The sequence below is a fragment of the Piliocolobus tephrosceles genome, chromosome 9 (genome assembly GCF_002776525.5).
Source record: "Piliocolobus tephrosceles isolate RC106 chromosome 9, ASM277652v3, whole genome shotgun sequence".
NCBI lineage: Eukaryota > Metazoa > Chordata > Mammalia > Primates > Cercopithecidae > Piliocolobus > Piliocolobus tephrosceles.
This window is the reverse complement of record NC_045442.1, coordinates 126705126-126725713: the sequence shown is the minus strand read 5'-3', so window position 1 is coordinate 126725713 and position 20588 is coordinate 126705126. Positions and strand designations below refer to the sequence as shown.

Here is a 20588-nt window from a genome sequence, read left to right as displayed (position 1 = left end):
AAAAAAAAAAAAAAAAAAAAAAAAAAAAAAAAAAAAAAAAAAACAATAATAATAATAATAATGTTGTTTCTTTTTCTATCCGTATCCTATACGTGCTCTTATATTTTTTAATTTTTTAATTTTTAAACTTTTTGTTAAAAACTAAAACACAAACCACTATAGCCTACACCGACACAGGGTCAGGATCACTATCATTGTCTTCCACCTCCATTTCTTGTCAAATTGGAAGATCTTCAGGGGCAGGGACACGCATTAAGCTGGCATCTCCTATGATGACAATACCCTTTTCTGGATAGCTCCTGAAGGAAGTGCCTGAAGCTGTTTCACAACCAACATTTTAATAATATATTGACATAAAGAGTACAATCAAAAATAACAATAAAAAGTACAGTGTAATAAACTAATAACCTAATCATTTATTATCTTTGTCAAGTATTATGTGCTATACCTAACTGGATGTGCTATATTTTTGTATGACTGACAGTGTGATAAGTCTGTGTACACAAGCATCGCCACGAACACGGGAGTAATGCATTTTGCTACAGTCTTACAATGGCGACTGCCTGACTCGTTGGCAGGAGTTTGCCAGCTCCATGATAATCTTGAGGGATCACCACGGTATATGCGTTCCTTTGTTAAGCAAAATGTTGTTATGCTGTACACAACTGTATGTATTTTCACAAATAATGCTGCATTTGTCTTTTTAGAAATTACTAAGACCCTAACCTGTGATTAACATCTGCATTTTAACTAAAGCTGATAAAAGCTTTTCCTCATTTTGAAGTTATTTGAAGTCCCAGGTTTTTAAAAGGTGACATACCTAAGTTCTTAAAAATGATTATTTACCAAATTCAGCCTTTCTTCTGACCTAGGTTTAATATTGTAAAATCTTCTGCTCTACAGTCTCACAAGCAATTTATTTAAAGTCAGTTAAAGACATTGAAGCCAAATTCCTTTTTAAAATATGCTCTCAGTTGCAATTGGACACAGTTACATGTGCCTCTTTGAAGGAAAACATGGGCACAGCGATAAATACAGTGTTGACTTACCCATAACCAAATAGAAATAGCTGCATCAACAGTCCAAGCCCAGGAACCAATAGGGCTGAAAAGAAAACAAGAAAATAATCATCAGTTTGGCAGCAAATCCACTGTCACTATATTCCCGGGCAGTGGCCTTTGGCCTGCAAAGCGCTTGTCAATAACGGCTTCTTTGTTTCCTGAGACGTCATCTGTAAATACTGAAATATTGAAACCTAGACTAGGATTTTGATACCATATTCTTAAACCTGTTTTGAAAACCTGAGATAATTGCTTTAAAAATGAGTTCACCAATCTGTTATTTGATTTAGAAATACATTGGATGAGGTCTTATAAGTCAAGCAGAAACTTCTTTTTGTTTTTTTTTGTTGTTTGTTTATTTGTTTGTTTCCTGAGACGGAGTCTTGCTCCGTCAACAGGCTGGAGTGCAGCGGGCAATCTTGGCTCACTGCACCCTCCGCCTCCCGGGTTCAAGCAATTCTCCTGCCTCAGCCTCCCAAGTAGCTGGGACTACAGGCGCGTACCACCATGCCCAGCTAATTTTTGTATTTTTAGTAGAGACGAGGTTTCACCATGTTGGCCAGGATGGTCTTGACCTTCTGACTTCGTGATCCACCTACCTCGGCCTCCCAAAGTGCTGGGATTATAAACGTGAGCCACCATGCCAGGCCGAAACTAGCCATTTTAAAACATACACATTTGTCCCTTATGTGATGTTCTCCTGGTGCTGAATCTGTCTGCCATTCCCAGACTGTGGAGCTACAGCATGAAGTTCCTGAAGTCATGTCTAGGATGGGCTTGGTATCCTATATTCGTCACAATTGATGCTCTAACCATAGCATGAGATGCTGTGAAGAACAGATGAGATAAATAATGTGAAAAGGCTATGAAATGAGTGAAGACCCATCTAAACAACTGATACCAAAAGCTTCTCACTGCTTCTGAATTGGAAGAATTAAGAAAGAGGTGGATGTCAGCTTTCTTTCCTCCCCTAGTTAATTCACTTTTGCTCAAATGCCTGGTGAAATGTGACTCTTGTGTGCGTATTAACTGCAAAAGTGTCACAAACACTGCCTTCCACTATTCCTCTGTGGAGCAAACTTAACAGTAAAATTTTGATCTAAAAATTGGTCGTGTCTTTTTTACTCAGCTTTTTGGATTGGCTCACAGTTTGCCTACATTTCGGTCTTGTCAGTTGAGAATAACACATTTCAAGGGACACTCTTGGAAAACACCTTTGATGGAGAGGTTGATTTTTGTAACCTGTATACCATAGTCAGGTATTCTTGGCTCTTGGTACAAATTAGACATATAACAGAAAATTCTATTCCATTACTAGAACTCCCCGGAGCCCCCAAATCAGGGTCCCTGACAGAAACTGCATCACTAGGGGACCTAACCACTGTTAGAACTTGGTGCCACAGGGGTGAGGAAGGCACAAATACCACGCCGTGTGCTAATATCTCCCTCCTCCCACCTACCACATGGGAGCCTAGACAGTACAATCTATAGAAATCAGCTTCCCTGACAAAAACTACATAGGAAAAGGTGAAGAATTAATGCAGGTAAACAAAAGGCAGTAATAAGAAACCCAGCACACCCATCATGTCTATTTTACAGCTGTTTATAGGCTTCCATAAATCATCCAAGAAGGTGTGCCTGACACCTTGTAGATTTCCTGAAAGATTTCCGTTCTCTGCACCCCTCTGTCTGCCTCTCTCCCTCTCTGAGTCTCATCCTCCTCTTCATTCCTTTCTCTTCTGCCCCTTCCCCCTCCATGCTATCTCTTGCTCTTCTCCCTTCCTTCCCCTCTCTGTCTCTCCCCCATCTGCTGTCCCTCCTTCCCTCCAGCTCCCTCCAATTGCATCACTGGACTGGACCCATCAATAGACACCAAGGGGGCAGGCGCGGTGGCTCACGCCAGTAACCTCAGCACTTTGCGAGGCTGAGGCAGGCAGATCACCTGGGGTCAGGAGTTAGAGACCACCCCGGCCAACATGGTGAAACATTTTCTCTGTTAAAAATATAAAAATTAGCCAGCTGCGGTGGTGCACACCTGTAATCCCAGCTACTTGGGAGGCTCAGCAGAGATCACACCTCTGTGTTCCAGCCCGGGAGACAGAGTGAGACTCCGTCTCAAAAAATATATAGACAGCAAGAGTGCACTGTGGGTCAGGCTCTGTCTGCTGCCAGGGGGTCTCAGGGTCAAATGTTAGTATTCGGTGGCAGGGAGAATAAGTGACTTGATGAACAAAAGTCATATTATGGCAACTAAACTACTTTACATGCTGGAAAACAGCCAGATTTTGCTCGTATTACTCTTAAGAGATCCAAGTGTTTTTGTGAACGACATAGCCAAGAATACAGTGATGCAACGTTTCCTTTTTAGCTAATGTACCAAAGGTGTATACCAGATAGGAATATGTATATAAGGTCACTTTATAATCTGTATTTGGCAATGACTATGCAAGTAATTGTAGTTTTGATATGTATTGATCACCCTAGCAGTGACCTCTCCTACTCTGTGGCCATGCGTGGATGTGTGAACTCTGTAAAGCAGGAGTGAACTAAAAGCATCAGGGCTGCCTGCTGGACTGGCTTCCTCCACTCCTTTTGTGTTTCCTTTTCTTTCTTGCAGAAGAGCCATCCTCTGGCAGGTATGTGAAAGAACTGCCCATGAGGAGTCAGAGGCTACCTTGCACACCTCGCAGCTCTGCTCGCCGGAAGTGGCTTTGCAGGCACACAAGCCCCTCTCCCAAGCCACCAGCCAGGAGTCCCATGAGGAACACGGCACAGCACCTGCATCAGAACCCCATGGGTTTGCCTGTCACATGTTTTTCTCCTGATCTGTGGCTCACAGGCTCGGCGTGACCCAGCCTCCTAGATTTCCCCCTCAGTGCTATTTGCAGTGCCCCCAAGCACTTTCCTCCACTCCAGTCCCTGAGTGCATGCCAACGGCCCTATTTTCAGCCACCCTTCTCCATGCCTCTTGTCTGTCTCTAGCTGACAAGCAGATTATCTCTTGTGTCCACTTTGTTTGCCAATGTACTTTGGCACCATTGAATTCCAACGCATGAAGTAAACTGAACTGTGTACAACGCTGAGCACACACGTGGTTTGGAGAGAAGCCCTTGTCAGGATCCAAAATGTTCCCAAGTCTTGTTGATATTTGGGTCACTGCAGAGCTCTGAGTCCCCCTTCCTTTTTGTCTTCCTCCCTTCAACTCATTCTCAATTTCTGTCTCTGAAACCAAGTGTGAACACATTTGTGCATTCAAATAGAGGCATACTGTTCATGCTTATATTTTTCTGTAACCATCATATCTAATAAGCACTTACCATCCAGGAAGAAATGTTGTTGTGCAATAATAATATGCTAAAGGATGGCAAGTCCATTATCATATTTTTGTAACAATATTTCCTTTACTTGTCACACACACACTTGATGGAAAACTTCAAAAAGTTAGTTTATAGCAGTCTTTTCAGAAAACAAAAACTGAATAAAATCATTAAGCATCGTTCAAAACAGCAGTCCCCAATATTTATAGTAGCAGGAACCTATTTTTTTCACGGGTGTGGTAGGTGGGGGATGGTTTGGGGATGAAACTGTTTTATCAGGCATTAGATCCTCATAAAGAGCACCGTCTAGATCACTCGCTTGCGCGGTTCGCAGTAGGGTTTGCGCTACTGTGGGACTCTAATGCCGAAGCTGATCTGACAGGAGGCAGAGCTCAGGCGGTTGTGCCCACTTGCCCACCACTCACCTCCTGCTGTGAGTCCCTAACAGGCCACAGACCAGTACCAGTCTGCATCCTGGGGGTTGGGGAATCCTGATTTAAAACATCCTTTTTAAAAGATTGGCACAATTATGCCTGTTTTTGCTATAATTATATTAACTGCATATCTGTACACCATCCCAACCAGCCTGGCTTTTATTTCTGCTTCTTCACTTTGGTGTCTTCTGTCTCTGTTTCCCAGATTTCTGTGTTCCCTGTAAACATGAGTCTCATATTGTCCTAGGGAAGCTATACATAAATCACCAAAGATCCTAATGTTCAGGAGAAAGGGCAAATTCTTTGTTCCATTTTGTTGGCTCTCGTTTTTTCTTTTCTAGTCCAAGTCAAAATAACTCAAGAGTAGTCGGGCAAAGTAGCCATAATGAGTAAACATTTAACAGGGCGTTTCACCCAGCAACTGTCTGCAGATAGCAGTTGCATGAATCATGCAGAACACGTGGATGTCTGTTAGTCTCCAGGGATTACTAGGCTCTGACTCAAGGGTGGAGTTTGGTTACAGAGGCACTTCACATGCCTCAGCACCCTGGGTAATGTCAGTCGATCCTATTACAGGCAGAGGAGCAGTATTCAGACCAACACTGTCTTCATTCAGGTCGAGTCCAAAATTCGAGTGGCACAGCCAAGTAAATCTAGGTGGCACAGAAAAAGCTACTTATAATAGAAGCTACTGGAAGTCCTGCTTAGCTATGGCTCCAGGCTTAAACAGATTCCCCTGTCAATATCCTATTTGTCACTCCAGGATGGTGTGTCAGAGCAACGGGCTAGGTTTCACCCTGCCCCTGCCTCCAGTTTCCTTGATGTTTAAATGCCTCTGTTCAGGAATCTGTTTGAGAAACAGATCTATTTTTATTCATAATTACTTCTCCATCTGTCTCGGTATTTGCTATAAACAGAGATTAACGTCCTGCGTGTTAACCTATTTTAATCTGTGAACTCTTCAGAGCCAAAATGTCTTTTTAAAGAGTAACAAGATGATATGAACATTCTGTTTCACAAGGCAGAGCTGAGAGTTACTGCAGGTTCTTCAAACCATTCAAAGAAGAATGGCTTTAAAAATAAAGTCTAAGGAGTATTTCATTCACTGCCATGAAACTACGTATCGGCTTGAATTTTTTAAGCTAGCAGGAAAAAGCATTCTCATGAAATGTTTGACATGGATATTTTTCTTTGTGTGGGTTCTCCCTTTGATGTATTTTGGAAGTAATTTAAGAATGAGGGTTTAGGACTGGTAGGGCCTCCATAATTTATTACACAATCTTGAATAAAACCCTGAAGTTCTCATTTCATTAGGTTCTCCATACATAAAATGGGAACAAAAAGGCCCGAGTCTAACTGAAAATGTTCTTGAAAGGATGATATAAAGTAACGTGAAAAATATATAAAGAATTGCCCAAATATGTGAAATCCTGTTATAATTAAAGCTAGAGTCGTTAGGTGGAATTCAACCATTACTATATAAATAAATGGGCATTAAAGACTCATTGGCTTCACTAAATCAACATCTGTCAAACAATTGTGTAAGACATGCCCTGGTGGATTTTGTGGCAAAGCTGAGGGTCTTTGAAATACAAGAAGTGAATGTTTGCATTGCTTATTTGAAAAATAATTTCTATATCTAGATATGTCAATTTCTAGCTATAAATGATAAAAGTTTGTTTCCTAATTCACGGCTATATTTTTGTCATGTACTGTTTTTTGTTTGTTTATTGAGACAGAGAATCACTCTGTTGCCCAGGCTGGAGTGCAGTGATTCCATCTCGGCTCACTGCAAACTCTGTCTCCCAGGTTCAAGCAATTCTCTTGCCTCAGCCTCCCAAGTAGCTGGGATTACAGGCATGTGCCACCACGCCCGGCTAATTTTTTTTTTTTTCAGTTGTGATGGGGTTTCCCCATGATGGCCAGGCTGGTCTGGAATTCCTGACCTCATGTGATCCTCCCACCTTGGCCTCCCAAAGTGCTGAGATTATAGGTATGAGCCCACCATGCCTGGTCTGTTTTTTAATATAAATAAAAACATACTATGAAATTAATCATTTTAAAGTGTACACTTCAGTGGTTTTCATGTATTCACAAAGTTGCATTTTCATCACTACTATATAATTCCCAAATGTATTCATACAACAAAGAGAAATTCCATATTAGCAGTAACTCCTCCTCTTCCCTCAGCCCTGGCAAAAACTAATAGCTTCTGTCTCTATGGATATACTATTTCTGACATTTTATATTAAGATTTCTAGCTTCTTTATCTTAGATAATGTTTTTAAGATTCAGCCACATGTTACCATGTACCAGAACTTCACTTATTGTGTGGCTGGATAATATTTCACTGTAGAGCTAGACAACACTGTATTTACCCATTCATTCTTTCTTAAGTAGACATTTGGTTGTTTGCACATTTTGACTATATTTGCTTTTGGTTTCCACATTCTGACCAAAAAACAAATGCTGCTATGAACTTTGATGTACAAGTTTTAGTTTGGACATATGTTTCTATTTCTCTGGGGTGTGTATCTAGAAGTGGAATTGCTAGGTCATATAGTAGCTAGTTTAACCATCTAACTGTCAGACAGATTTCTGCAGTAACTGCACCATTTTGCATTGTAACTAACAACTAGGAGGGTCCCAATTTCTTCACTCATCTCAAATACTTGTTATTGCAAATCTTTTTTTATTATAGTTACCCTAGTGGGTATGAAGTGGTATGTTATTGAGCTTTTGACAACAACTAATGACGTTGAACATCTTTTCCTATTTCATGTTTGATAGCCATTCATGTTATCTTCCTTAAATATCTATTAAAATTTTTTGTTTATTTTTATCATTTGTGTATTTTTTCTGAGTCTGTAAATGTTCTTTATCATCTTGAATGCAAGTCCCTTATCAGATACATGATATCCAAATGTTTTCTCTTATTCTGTGAATTGTATTTTCACTCTTAATAGTGTCCTTTGATGCACAGACATTTGAATTTTTATGATATTAATTTATCTATTTTTCCCTTTCTTGTTTGTGCTTTGGACATTATGTTATTTTTTAAAATTGCCCATTCCAAGGTCAGGAAGATTTGTATCTCTTTTCTTGTAAGAGTTTTATCATTTTAACACATACGTTTTGAGTTAATTATATGAGGTAGGAATCCACCTTCATTCTTTTTCATATGAACATCCACTTGTGCCATTACCATTTGTTGAAAAGATTGTTCTTTCCCCCACTGAATTGTCTTGGCACCCTTATAAAAACTGGCTTATCTTGTATGTCACAGTTTTAAACTCTCAGTTCTAGGTCATTGATTTCTATGTCTATCCTATACCAGTACCACACATTCTTGATTACTGAAGCTTTGAGAGTTTTAAAATCAGGAAGACGGAGTCCTACTTTGTTCTTTTCAAGATTGTTTTGGCTCTTGTAGGTCCCTTGTATTTCCATATAAATTTAGGGTTAGCTTTTTAATTTCTGCAATAAAAGCCTGCTAAGATACTGACAGAGATTATATTAAATACATACAAAAATTTGGGTAGCAAAACATCTTGTCAATATTTTCCTCCAATGCATGAACACCAGATACGTTTATATACTATTTAGCAGTTTTTTTCAATGATGTTTTATTGTTTTGGTGAGTAAGTTTTATACTTCTTTTGTTAAGTGTATTTCTAAGTATTTGTCATTTTTGATGGAATTAAAAATTGAATTGTTTCCTTAATTTCATTTTAAAATTGTTCTTTGCCACTGTATATATTTAACTGATTTGTATATATTAATCTTATTTTCTGCAACCTTGCTAAACTCATCTATTTGCTGTAGTAGTATTTTTATATATTCTCTAAGATTTCCTTAAGCCTTAAAATATACAAGATTATGTCATGTGCAATAGAGACAGTTGTCTGGATGCTGTCCATATATTTTCCTTGATGAGTTGTCCTGGCCAGAACCTCCAGTGCAATGTTAAATAGATGTATTGTCAGGGAGCATCATTGTCCTTTTCCTCGAGCCTAGAGGGGAGGCTTTCGATCTTTTATTATTAACTATGATGCTATTTGAATGTTTCTTTAGAAACACTCTTTATCAAGGTGAAGAAGTTTCTTTATATCCTTAGTTTCTTGAGTGTTTAATTATGAAAATTTTATATTTTCTGTGTCTACTGAGGTGATAAATGTATTTTGTTGCTTATTATGTTAACATGATGTATTACACTGATTGATACTCATGTGGTACACCAACCTTGCATTCCTGGAATAAATCTGACTTAACTATGGTCTATACATCTGTTTGATATGTTGCTAGATTCAGTTTGCTGGTGTTTTATTGAGGATTTTTAATCAATATTCATAAGGAATATTTATCTGTAGATCTTTTCTTACAATCTTTTTTTCTAATTTTGGTATCAGGGAAATATTTGTCTCATAGAAGGAGTTGGAAAGTGCTATGTTCTCTTCTACTTTTTTGGAAGAGTTTGTGAGTATATAATGTTAGTTCTTCACTAAATGTCTGGTATAATTCACCAGTAAAGCCATGCAGATATGGCATATTTTGGGGAGAGGTTTATAATAAGTTCAATCTCTTTTCTTGTGACAGTTCTATTCTGAGGATTTTTTGTGTAAGTAATGAAGTTGTATATCTTTCAAATAATTTGTCTATTTTTTCTAGATTATGCATTTTTTCTTGGCATATACTTGTTAGTAGATTTTTCTTATAATTCTTTTTATTTTGACAAGGTCTGTAGTGATGTCTTCTATCTCTCTCTGTATAATATTAATTCAAGTATTTTCTCTTTTCTTCTTAGTTAATTTCTTAGTCAGTGTGGGAGACTCATAAATGGCAAAGATTTATCTCTCACGGTTTTAGAGGCTGGAATTCAAAGACTAGGATGCCAGCTGGGTTGGGTTCTGGCGAGGGTCCTCTTCTGGGTTGCAGATTGCTGTCTTCTTATTGTTTCTTCACATGGTGGAAAGAGGGCAAGAGTTTTTCAGAGTCCCTTTTTAAAAGGGCTCTAATGCCACTCATGAAGGCTCCACCCTCATGACATAATTACCTTTCAAATACTTCATCTCCTAATACTACCACTTTGAGGGATAGAATTCCAGCATATGATTTGGGGAGTGTGGGGCACAATTATTCATCCCATTGCAGTCAATTTAGCTATAGGTTGTCAATTTTATTGATCTTATCACAAAGAAACAACTTTCAGTTTTGTTGATTTTCTCTTTTGATTTTATAGTCTTTATTTCATTTAGTTCTACTCTAATTTTAATGCTTTCTTTCCTTTCCTAGCTTTTGTTTAGCGTAATATTTTTTCTAGTTTCTTAAGGCAGAAGGTTAGGTTATTGATATTTTTAATCTTATTTTTTGATATAGGCATTTACAGCTATAAATGTCCATATAAGCACTGCTTTACTTGTATTCCGTAAGAGTTGATGTAGTTTTGAATTCATATACCTCAGAGCACTGATTGACCTTGTAATTTCTTCTTTAATCTCTTGTTTATTTAGGAGTATGTTGTTTAATTTCTACATATTTGTGACCTTCTCGTTCTTTTATTACTGATTTCAAATTACATTCCATTGTGGTGAAAGAACAAACTTATATGACTTTAATACTTTTAACTTAAAAATCGTTTTGTTTCATCATTGTTTTATAATTTATAATCTTATAGTCAATTCTGGAAAGCATTCCACGTGTACTTTAGGTGAATGTGTATTCTTCTGTCATCAGATGGAGACTACTATACATACATTTCAGGTCTAATTGGTTTATATTATCTTTAAGTTTTCTATTTCCTAGTAGATCTGTTGTTTAAATGTTCTATATATTATTGAAAGATGAATATTGAAATTGGTAATTTATTGTCAGGTTGTTTCTTCTTGCTTTCAATTCTATCAGTTTTTTCTATATGTATTTTAGGGCTCTGTTGTTAGGTGCACATATGTTTTTAATTTTTATATCTTCCTGATGAATTGACCATTTTCTATTACAAAATACTCTTCTGTAGTAACAATTTTTGCTTTAAAGTATTTTGTTGGATATTGGCATGACCACTTCAGCTCTCCTTTTTTGACTACTTACATATTGTATCATTTTCTATTATTTCTTTATAACACCTGTCTTTCCATCTAATATCTGTATCTTACAGACAGCATAGATCACTTTTTAAAATCTATTCTGCAAATCTTTGACTTTTTATTGGACTATTAATGCATTTACACTTAATGTAATTACTCTTAATATATCACTCATATCTATTGTTTTGTTATTTGCTTTCTAAAAATTTTATGGCTTGTATATTCTGCTACTTCTCTATTATTTGCCTTCTTTTTAAATTAAATCATTTTTCAAATGTATTATGTTAATTCTCTTGTCATTTTTTAATACTTAAAAAAAGTTTCCTTAGTTATTTACCTAAAGATCACAGTTAATGTCTTAAATTATGACAAGCTAGTCAGGATTAACACTAATTTAGTTTCAATAATAAAATAAGTTTTGTTACTGTAAGCTTCTTCCTTGACTTCTCTTTTGAGCTATTGTCAAATTACATCTTTATGCATGCATGTCAAACAGATTTATAATTATTGTTTTATGTAGTTGTCTTATAAATCACACAGAAGAAAAATGGTTACACTAGTTGCAAGCAAGAATGCATTTATACTGTTCTTTATATTTACCTATGTAATTATATTTACCTGTGCTCTTTATTCACTGCATTTAATTTTGTGGGTTAGAATTACTGACTAGTGTCTTGTCATTCCAACCTAGAGAACTACCTTCAGTTTTTTTTGTTTGTTTGTTTGTTTGTTTTGAGACAGGTTCTCACTCAGTTGCCCAGGCTGGAATGCAGTGGTGCAATCTTGGCTCACTGCAGCCTCAACCTCCTGGGCTTAAATGATCCTCTCACCTCAGCCTCCTGAGTAGCTGGGACTAAAGCAGTGTGCCACAACACCTGACTAATTTTTTTAAAAAGTTTTTATAGAGACAAGGGTTTGCCATGTTGCCAAGGCTGGTACCAAACTACTAGGCTCAAGCAATCCTCCCTCTTTAGCCTCCCAAAGTGCTGGGATTATAGGCATGAGCCAGCCACTGCACTCAGCCTTTATTATTTCTTATAAGGCAGATCTCCTAGTGACAAGTTCTTTTAGTTTTTTTTTCTGAGAAATCTTAACTTCTCTTTTAATTTTGAAGAATAGCTTTCAATGGATGCAGAATTCTTGGTTGAAAGTATCTTCTTTCTGCTCTTGGATTATGTCTCCATCTTGTTTTCTGGCCTCTTTGCATCTGAAAATAAGTCATTTCTAAATCTTATTTAGGTTTTTTCATTCATAATGGATATTTTTCTCTTGCTGTTTTCAAGATTCTCTTAGTTCTGGCTTTTAATAGTTTGATTATAATGTTTCTATGCATAAATGTATGCATTTATTTATAATATTTTTAATTCTTTGGATGTGTAAATTTTTAACTATATTTGTTACTTTTGGGACCACTGTATTTTTAAATATTCGTTCTATCTCTTTCTCTTCTTTATTTCTTGGAATTCCGTTTTGTGTATAATGCTGTGCAGGTTAGCGTTCCATAGGTTTCTGAGGATATTTCCAGTTTTCTTCATTCACTTTCCCTTCTGCTTCTTACACTGGATAATCTCAGTTGATTTATATTCTAGCTTGCTAATTTCTTTTATATGCCTGCTCAAACCTCCCGTTGATGTTCTCTAGTGAATTTTTTATTTTAGCTAATGCAATTTTAAACTATAGAATTTGAATTTGTTTTTTAAATATAACTTCTATTTCCTTGTTGATTGTCTTTATTTGGTTAGATAGTCTCATATTTTAATTATTTAGATGTGATTGTATTTAGATCTTTGTGCATTGTATTAGCTTCCTAGGGTTGCTTAATAAACTACCACGCTCTAAGTAGCTCAAAACAATAAACTTATCACCTCACAGTTCTGGGAGCTAAAATTCCAAAATCAAGGTGTCATCAAGGTGATGTTCCCTGTGAAGGCTCTAGAGGAATTTATATTCCATGCCTGTCTTGCAACTTCTTGTGGTTGTTGACAATCTTTGTCATTCGTTGGCTTGTAATTGTATTCCTCTGCCTTTACTCTTGTGTTCATTTGGTGTTCTTTCTATATGTATCTGAGACTAAATTTCCCTCTTCTTATAAAGAAACCAGTCATATTGGATTAGGATCCATCTTAGCCCAGAATGATCTCATTTTAACTAATTATATAGTTAAAGGCCCTATTTTAACATAAGCTCACATTCTGAGTTTACGAGTGGACATGGATTTGGGGTAACACTCTTCAACCCAGCTCAAGCATATATATAACAGTTAGCTTAAAGTGTTTTTTGAAAACGGGAATTTTAAATAATATAATGTGTAAACACTGAACATCAGATGCTCTCCCTTCCTGGTGTTTGTTGCTGCCACTGCTTGTTTCTCTTGCTGTTTCTCATTAATTAATTTTCCAAATCAGTTCTATCACGTCTCTGTTCTTTGTCACACGTATCACTGAAGTCTCTGCTTGCTTAGCTTTGTGGTCACCTAAAGATTCAAAAGACATTTCCTTAAATGCCTGGAATCAGTCAGTCTTCCAGCCTTTGCTGATGGGTTCTGCATATGTGTTCAGGCATGCCTTCAAGACTCCACCAGGCACTTGGTAATTCTGCCTTATCCTTCACTTTTTGCTTGAGTAAGGCTGAAAGGTGAGCCAGAGGTGAGAGCTTATGGGCATTTCAGATTATTTCAGAGCACGTCCACAGCTGTATGCATATATGTGACTTTCTGTTTTCCTAACTGCTTTCAATACATGACCTGCAGAAAGACCGTTGCTCTGAGTAAGCTCTGAGTCAGGTCAAACAAAAGCAAGCCTTGTGAATAGGGTCTTCCAGGAACCAGCAGACAATTAAAATAATGATGATTCTATTGGAATTGGGTTTTGATGAAGCACCAAACTTGTTTTGGCGCCCAGTGGTTGGCAGGCTGCTGGTTTTCCCACTACTGTGTGCTATTTTTAGAACTGCCACCCCTGGTGGGGGTAGGAAATGAGGAGAAAAAAAAAGTAATGTTAAAACTCAATAAAATGTGCTGCTCTTACCAAGATTAAATTAGTTTTTTTGAATAAACCTGCTGAATTGTTGCAAGCCTTTGGTTAATTTCCCAAGTCCTGAAAAGATTGATTCCACTCATTTTTGAAAGCACTCTCATTGTTTTTACAGATTGGAAAAATTTCAGAGATCCTTACTCTGTCATTTCCCCTGACATTCCATTACCATATCTTTTCAGACTAATAAATATTTTCTTTATTTTGTATTTATAATAATCAGAGAAAACAACAAGTCTTAAAATGTGGAGTCTTTAATTACTTGGCTAAGCAACATGCATATCATTCTGGAAATATGGTAAAGAAGCAGGCTCCATTCTTGATCCTGGGAAAGCTGCGTTCTTGGCAGTCACTGACATTATACTATTGAGGACAGGCAGAGCAAGCCACCACTAGTTTCATTGTAAAGGCACAATTTATCCCTAGGAATACCAGGCGAATAAGAGTGGCCTATTCTCTTCTATTTCCAGAAATCAGTTAAGCCAACGTGACTTGGATTTATTATTTCTTACAAGAGATTTCTCTTTATATCTTTGAATTCATTGCTAGTGTATTTCACTATGAAATTTCAAGTTTATATTGTGTTAGTCTTTTATTTTGATGGATTAGAATAGACTATATTGTTCAAACAAACTTGTGACTAAGATCCATTTGAAGTGAAAACAAATGTATAATAAAATGTCATGGTTTACTCTGAAAAATATATTTTAAATTGCAATACAAATTGTGAATATAGGGAAGAAAGTTTATAAATAATTTTTTCTTGAACAATTTACTATCATGGCCCAAATACTGCATCCACATTTTATGCATATATTATATGTTCCTGACAACAATGTTTTGAAGACGTTAATAGAATTTCTAGTTTACTAATTAGGAAATGGAGACCTTAAATAACATTCCCAAAGTTACAGACTCGCTGTGGACAGAGTGAAACCTCAAAAGTCAAGTTGTTCATTTCATTTTTTATTAATAAGGCTTTGGTTTTGAAAATAATCTTAATAATAAATGCATCTCCTGCCTGTCTGAATTTTCATGAAGTTTAAAATATTTTAAGGGATTTCTCCAATTAAGAGTATGTAGATAATATTTTTTGAGCTTCCTTGCTTAGATAACAGCCAGAGGCAAAATCTTTGTTCTCAGTGTCATGTAACTAGAATTCAACAAAGAATTCATTAGTAGGAAAACATAAATCACAAATCAGATCTGGTGTTGACTAGAGTTTGAAAGAAATAATAGGCTGATAGGCATTTTCATAAAAATACAGCAGGCTCATAATAAATGCCTAAAGTGCTTATTGTCTTAATGTATTCATTTTTTAGCCATTTAAATTACATTTTATAGTACCAAATGTGGCTAACTGAGTAATAAAGACAATGTTCAAAACTACAAAGATTTTCTTGGCATATTCTCACACAAGGGAGTATTGGCATATTTTCACAGATAGCACATAACACTTTTTCATGAGTCACTGCCTTGAAATAATTTTCTTCCTAGTATTATAATACTTCCTTATAGGAGTTTTGATTCTGCAAATAAATTTTACATCAAATGATATTTACATTATTTTAATATTAAATAAATCATATTTTAGGGTTTTTTAAATAAAACAACATCAAGATTTGCAACAAGTACTATTATCACTTTCTCAGAAACTAATTATAATACACATTTGGTTGCCATGTAGTTTAGGCACTCATTTCAGAGAGTCAGTTGTGTATAGGATAGTGATTCTGCCATGGTACCTGTCTCCATTATTTTCAGCAAGATCTGTAAACTCTCTGTGATTGAATCTCACCTGTTGAACTAACCAGTAACTGTCGCTCTGGTCCACTGAAACGTCATTTGTATCACGTTCTAACCACCTACATCACAAGGGCTATCTTTACTGCTTTAAAAGTTAAATGTTAATCATCAAGCAGTTTCTTGTGTGAGGCAGCGACCTTGATAACTATGTTAAACATTTTCCTATTTTTTTTCAGTCCTTTAAAGATTCTGCATATTTACTGAGTGTAAGGTAATTTTCTTAGCATGAAAAGAAGAAGAATATGCAATGGTTGGGGTTTTAATACCCATAAGAGAAGAGGAGATAAGAGACTAGTTACTGTCTTAAGCTTATACTTGAATTTCAAAGACGTACTTGCAAAATTTGGGGACTATTGAAAAGTGACTATTAATAATAAGAGCACCAGAAAAATGCCCCCGAATAGGGACAAAAACACTCCAAGCGAAGTAGCCATCTGAATGGGACTCAGTTGGGGGAGAAAATGCTTTTTACAACAAATTAAATTCCACTTCGATCTTTGCACAAATATGTAGTTCAAATTAATGATATAAAAGAATTGTGAAAGTCCCAGGTTAATACATGAAGAGAAGACATATTTGGAGAAGATGAAATATGAGTGGCTTCAGCCAAAGACAATGCAAAAGCATGGTGTATGTGTTCCACTTCCTGCATGGCCAAAGATGTTCCTGCCAGGCCAATTTCACCACAAATAACAACTTAAATCCTGGATATATATTTTGAATAGCAGCCTGGAGACAGTGCAGATTGAGCAGAGGCTGGGATATTATAGAAGGGAAACAATTTGGAAGAAAGAATGGCATGGGGTAATTTTCCTGTGTTCTTAATGAGTTTAGCCTCAATGCAGATTGCAGTCAGCACTAATAAGTAAATCCTTGATAGAAAATCCATACTTTTTCTGTTCTATAGAACCAGAGAACAGAGTTTGGAATAATCATTGCCACTAGAAAGTGAGGGAGATGTTCCAAAACGGAGATGGCCAGAGAGGGGGAGCCCAGATCCTATGCACAAATTTCAGTCAATTAACTAACCAACCTTAAACTGTGCATACATAAGACACTTTGGAATGAATTTTGAAATAAAATGTTCTTGAGTCCAAGATAGTTGCTGCTAAAGTTTAGAAAATCAATAATCTATTTAGGATTGTAACAAGATTCAGAGTCTCTACATCTTCAGAATATTCAAGAAACAATTCAAATCCAGTCAATAGGTGAAGAAAGATGGATATTTCACTCATTCTCAAGCGAAAAGACAACATATGGAAAACAATATCCATATGAATATATGTTGAATTAAGCACATACGATATTATTTTAAGTATTTTAACTACACTCAGTAGTGCAAAGAGAAATATGCTCTTAATAATCAAAATACAAATAGTTTCATCAGAAAATAGAAACTAGGAAAAAGTCTCAAATAGAAATGCAAGAATCGGCCAGGTGTGGTTGTTCATGCCTGTAATCCCAGCAGTTTGGGAGGCTGAGGTGGGCGGATCACCTGAGATCAGGAGTTCCAGACCAACCTGGCCAACATGGTGAAACCCCATCTCTACTAAAACCACAAAAATTAGCTAGGTGTGGTGGCATGCACCTGTAATCCCAGCTACTTGGAAGGCTGAGGCAGGAGAATCACTTGAACCTGGGAGGTGAGCCAAGACTGCACCACTGCAATCCAGTCTGGGCGACAAAGTGAGACTCTGTCTTAAACAAAAACAAACAAACAAAACAAAAAAGAAACGCAAGAATGAAAAAATACAAAATATGCAGTAAGCACACAATAATTTGGGCTTCACAGAAGAATAGAATTGACAAAGAAAGGGGTTGGAGAGACCAACAGAACTTTTTTTAATCTGAACAATACCAACGTTGATAAGCAAAGTGAACAAAGCTTCATGGACCTGTGAATTAATCTCTGAAGTTCCAATATCCACGTAACTGCAGTTCCACAGCAGAAGAGAAAGAAAATGGGACACACAGTTACACAATTATTGGAAAAAAAAAAAAAAACTGAATATTTTTCAATTAGGTAAAAGATAAATATAGAAACTCAGTAAATTCCAAGTGTGAGCAAACATCATTAAAATGAGCAAGTATGTAATAGTCAAAGTATTTAAAGCCAAAGAAAGAATGTTTTCAGAAGCCAGAGAAAAATCACATATTACATACATGCAAAAAATGTTTCAAATATCTTTTTCTTGTCAGAAATTTTAGAGGTGAGAAGACAGTTAAAAAATATGATAAGGTAATGCAAGGAAAGAACCCGCCAACCCACAATTCTACATCCAACAGATGTATTCTTCAGAATATGAAGGCAAGATAGAGACAACCTCAGATTTTCCACCATTGTGTTTTGGGAGAAGATAACTTGTTTTCTAGCTTCACAGTTCTGTGGATGAAGGGATTTTGCCCCATTGTGGATGAAAACTGAGAGTCTCACCCATACCTAATTTAGATCATTTCGATGATGAGATTTGTAACTTTTTGAGTTGATATTAACGTGACATGCTTGATTTAGAGTTAATGCTTAATGGGTTAAGAATTTGGGGGACATTAGGATGGGTAAATGTATTTTGCACTTGAGAGAACATGAGTTTGAGGTGCCAGCTGAGGTGCCAGCTGATGAAGTTTGAGCTGCCAGCTGATGGAGTTTACTGGGTTAATTAGTGTCACCCTCCTCCACCGAAAAATGCCTGTTCTACTGGAACCTGTGAATGTGACCTTATTTGGAAATGGGATTTTTGCAGATTTAATGATGAGGTAATCATGGATTAGAGGGATCTATAATCTAATGCATAGTATCTGTGGTTTCCTCATAGGAGGGAAATTTGAACACAGACACATAGGGAAGACAGCCACGTGGAGACGGAGGCAGAGGTGGAGATGCTGCACCAAAATCACAGGGCGCCAAGGATTGCCGGGCCCTGAGAAAACTGAAGGAGGTGAGGAAGGATTCTTCCTTGGAGTTTTGGTGGGGGGGGGGGGGCTACTTTCACTTGGATTTCAGGCTTCTGACCTCCAGAACCAAGAAAGAATAAGCTCCTTTTGTTCCAAACCACCCAGTCATGGCACTTTGTTACAACAGCCTAGGAAACTGATACAGGAATTAGTATTAGTAAAATCGTTACTGCTGACTCATATGACCATCCTCATGGAACTTTTAAGATAATATATAAATAAGCAACTAAAACAAAAAGAAAAATTTAGCAAGTTTTACGGTGCCAGATCAATATACAAATAAATATCACTATATTGCAATGAAAACAATTATATAATGTAATAATAATAAAGTAATAATACAAGGAAACTTTCCACAATAGCTACCAAAAACTCTAAAGTAGCTGTAACTAGTGTTTAAAAATAGTATGTTCAGAATTTTTATATAAACAAATATAAATTTTAAGTTAAAAAGAAAAAGAAATGGATAAATACATCATTAATGAAGTTTCAATCAAAATTCATACATGGATATTTCACAGAATTTGACAAGTATATCTAAAAATTATTTTAAAGGAGTAAAACAAGCTTGGAATTATTTGAAGAAGAAGGTATTTATCCTTTTATATATTAAGAGTCACCCCAAGTCACCCAGGACTCAATGGTATCACCTCTCTAACAAAAAAGTTCACAGAGATATGAAAATACATCATTAAAAAAATCTATCATTTTATCACACAATGGATTTGATCACCTGTGCGCATGGAAATAGCCTTATTTTAAATCCTTGTTTAGAGTCAATTTTAAGGGATAATGTTGCATGTGAAGCTCCGTAATCATTCTTTTGTGTTAAGTGGTTGAGGAAAATATCAGCCTGGTAAGATGTTAATTATAGGTCCAGGAAATAACTTGAGTTAGTAAACCAGAGATGAGTCCAGAGTTCTGTAAACAAGTTTCAACATTTCTGGGCACCTGAGATTAAGCACAGCTCTGAGAAGTGCTCCACACGTTCCTAAGTATATGATGCAAGTTTTACTTTGGCAAGAAAATGTAACTTAAAGCTAGTATCCACCTTAGGAACATGAATGACGAAATGGAGACTTCACATTTGCCAGATGAATAGGACTAGTGCAGAAAAACAAATCAAATTGTCCTTGACTCTCAGTCAGCCCCCTTCTCAATAACAAAAGCATCCACATATCCACATTCTCCATTTATGTTAAGGTCATTATAGTATTGATATCATACCAACTTGCAAAAATAAATTAAACCACTTACCACAGGGTGTCTCCAACATCATTGGCACCATTAAATAACATTCATTCAGAACTACTTTTAGGGAATGTAGATGCTTAATGTTTACAGACGAGGAAATCTGAATGGTACAAAACAAACAGAGACTTATTCAAGGTCTCACACTGACTCATCAGCAAAGTCCACATAGGAAGAGAATGTTCCTGAAGTAGCACATTTAGTTTGGACTACAAGACCAACTGAGTTATTATCTTTATTTGAAAATGATTCATGCAAGTCTGCCGCAGATGAAGGCAAGCTGTGGACTTCTTACTTGGACTCTTTGTTGTTATTAAGGGAAAGTCTCAAGTCTGGAGTTTTTTGTTTGTTTAATTTCTCGTATTTGTTATCGAAAAAAACAAACAGGGTTCATTCACCTGTCAAGCAACAAAGGACTCTCCACAAGAAGGCAGGTTTTGATCAATAGCAGTTTTATTACTTGACTCAAGTAAGGGGAGCACTGGGTGTATTCTCCAAAGCAGTGTGTCCCTGAGGAAAAATGACAGGAGGGTTTTATGGGGTGACAGAGAGGGGAGAGGGTGCATCATTGCATGTAGAGGAGGCGTCCCAGTGGCACAGACACAGTGTCATCATGGCAGCACACGGGTCGCATGTTATGATAATGGAATTACAG

At 36.6% G+C, this 20588-nt stretch overlaps 1 long non-coding RNA gene across 1 annotated transcript in view; it reads right to left on the bottom strand.

Annotated features, from left to right (window-relative positions):
• The window catches only part of LOC111527007, a 27983-nt gene extending 7849 nt beyond the window's left edge, over positions 1–20134 (bottom strand). Inside the window, exons 1-2 of the long non-coding RNA XR_002726548.2 lie at positions 19940–20134; positions 1661–1888 (exon numbers count right to left, since the gene is read on the bottom strand). This is a non-coding gene — a long non-coding RNA (uncharacterized LOC111527007). The remainder of the gene's footprint in view (positions 1–1660; positions 1889–19939) is intronic.
• Positions 20135–20588: the final 454 nt, after the last annotated feature.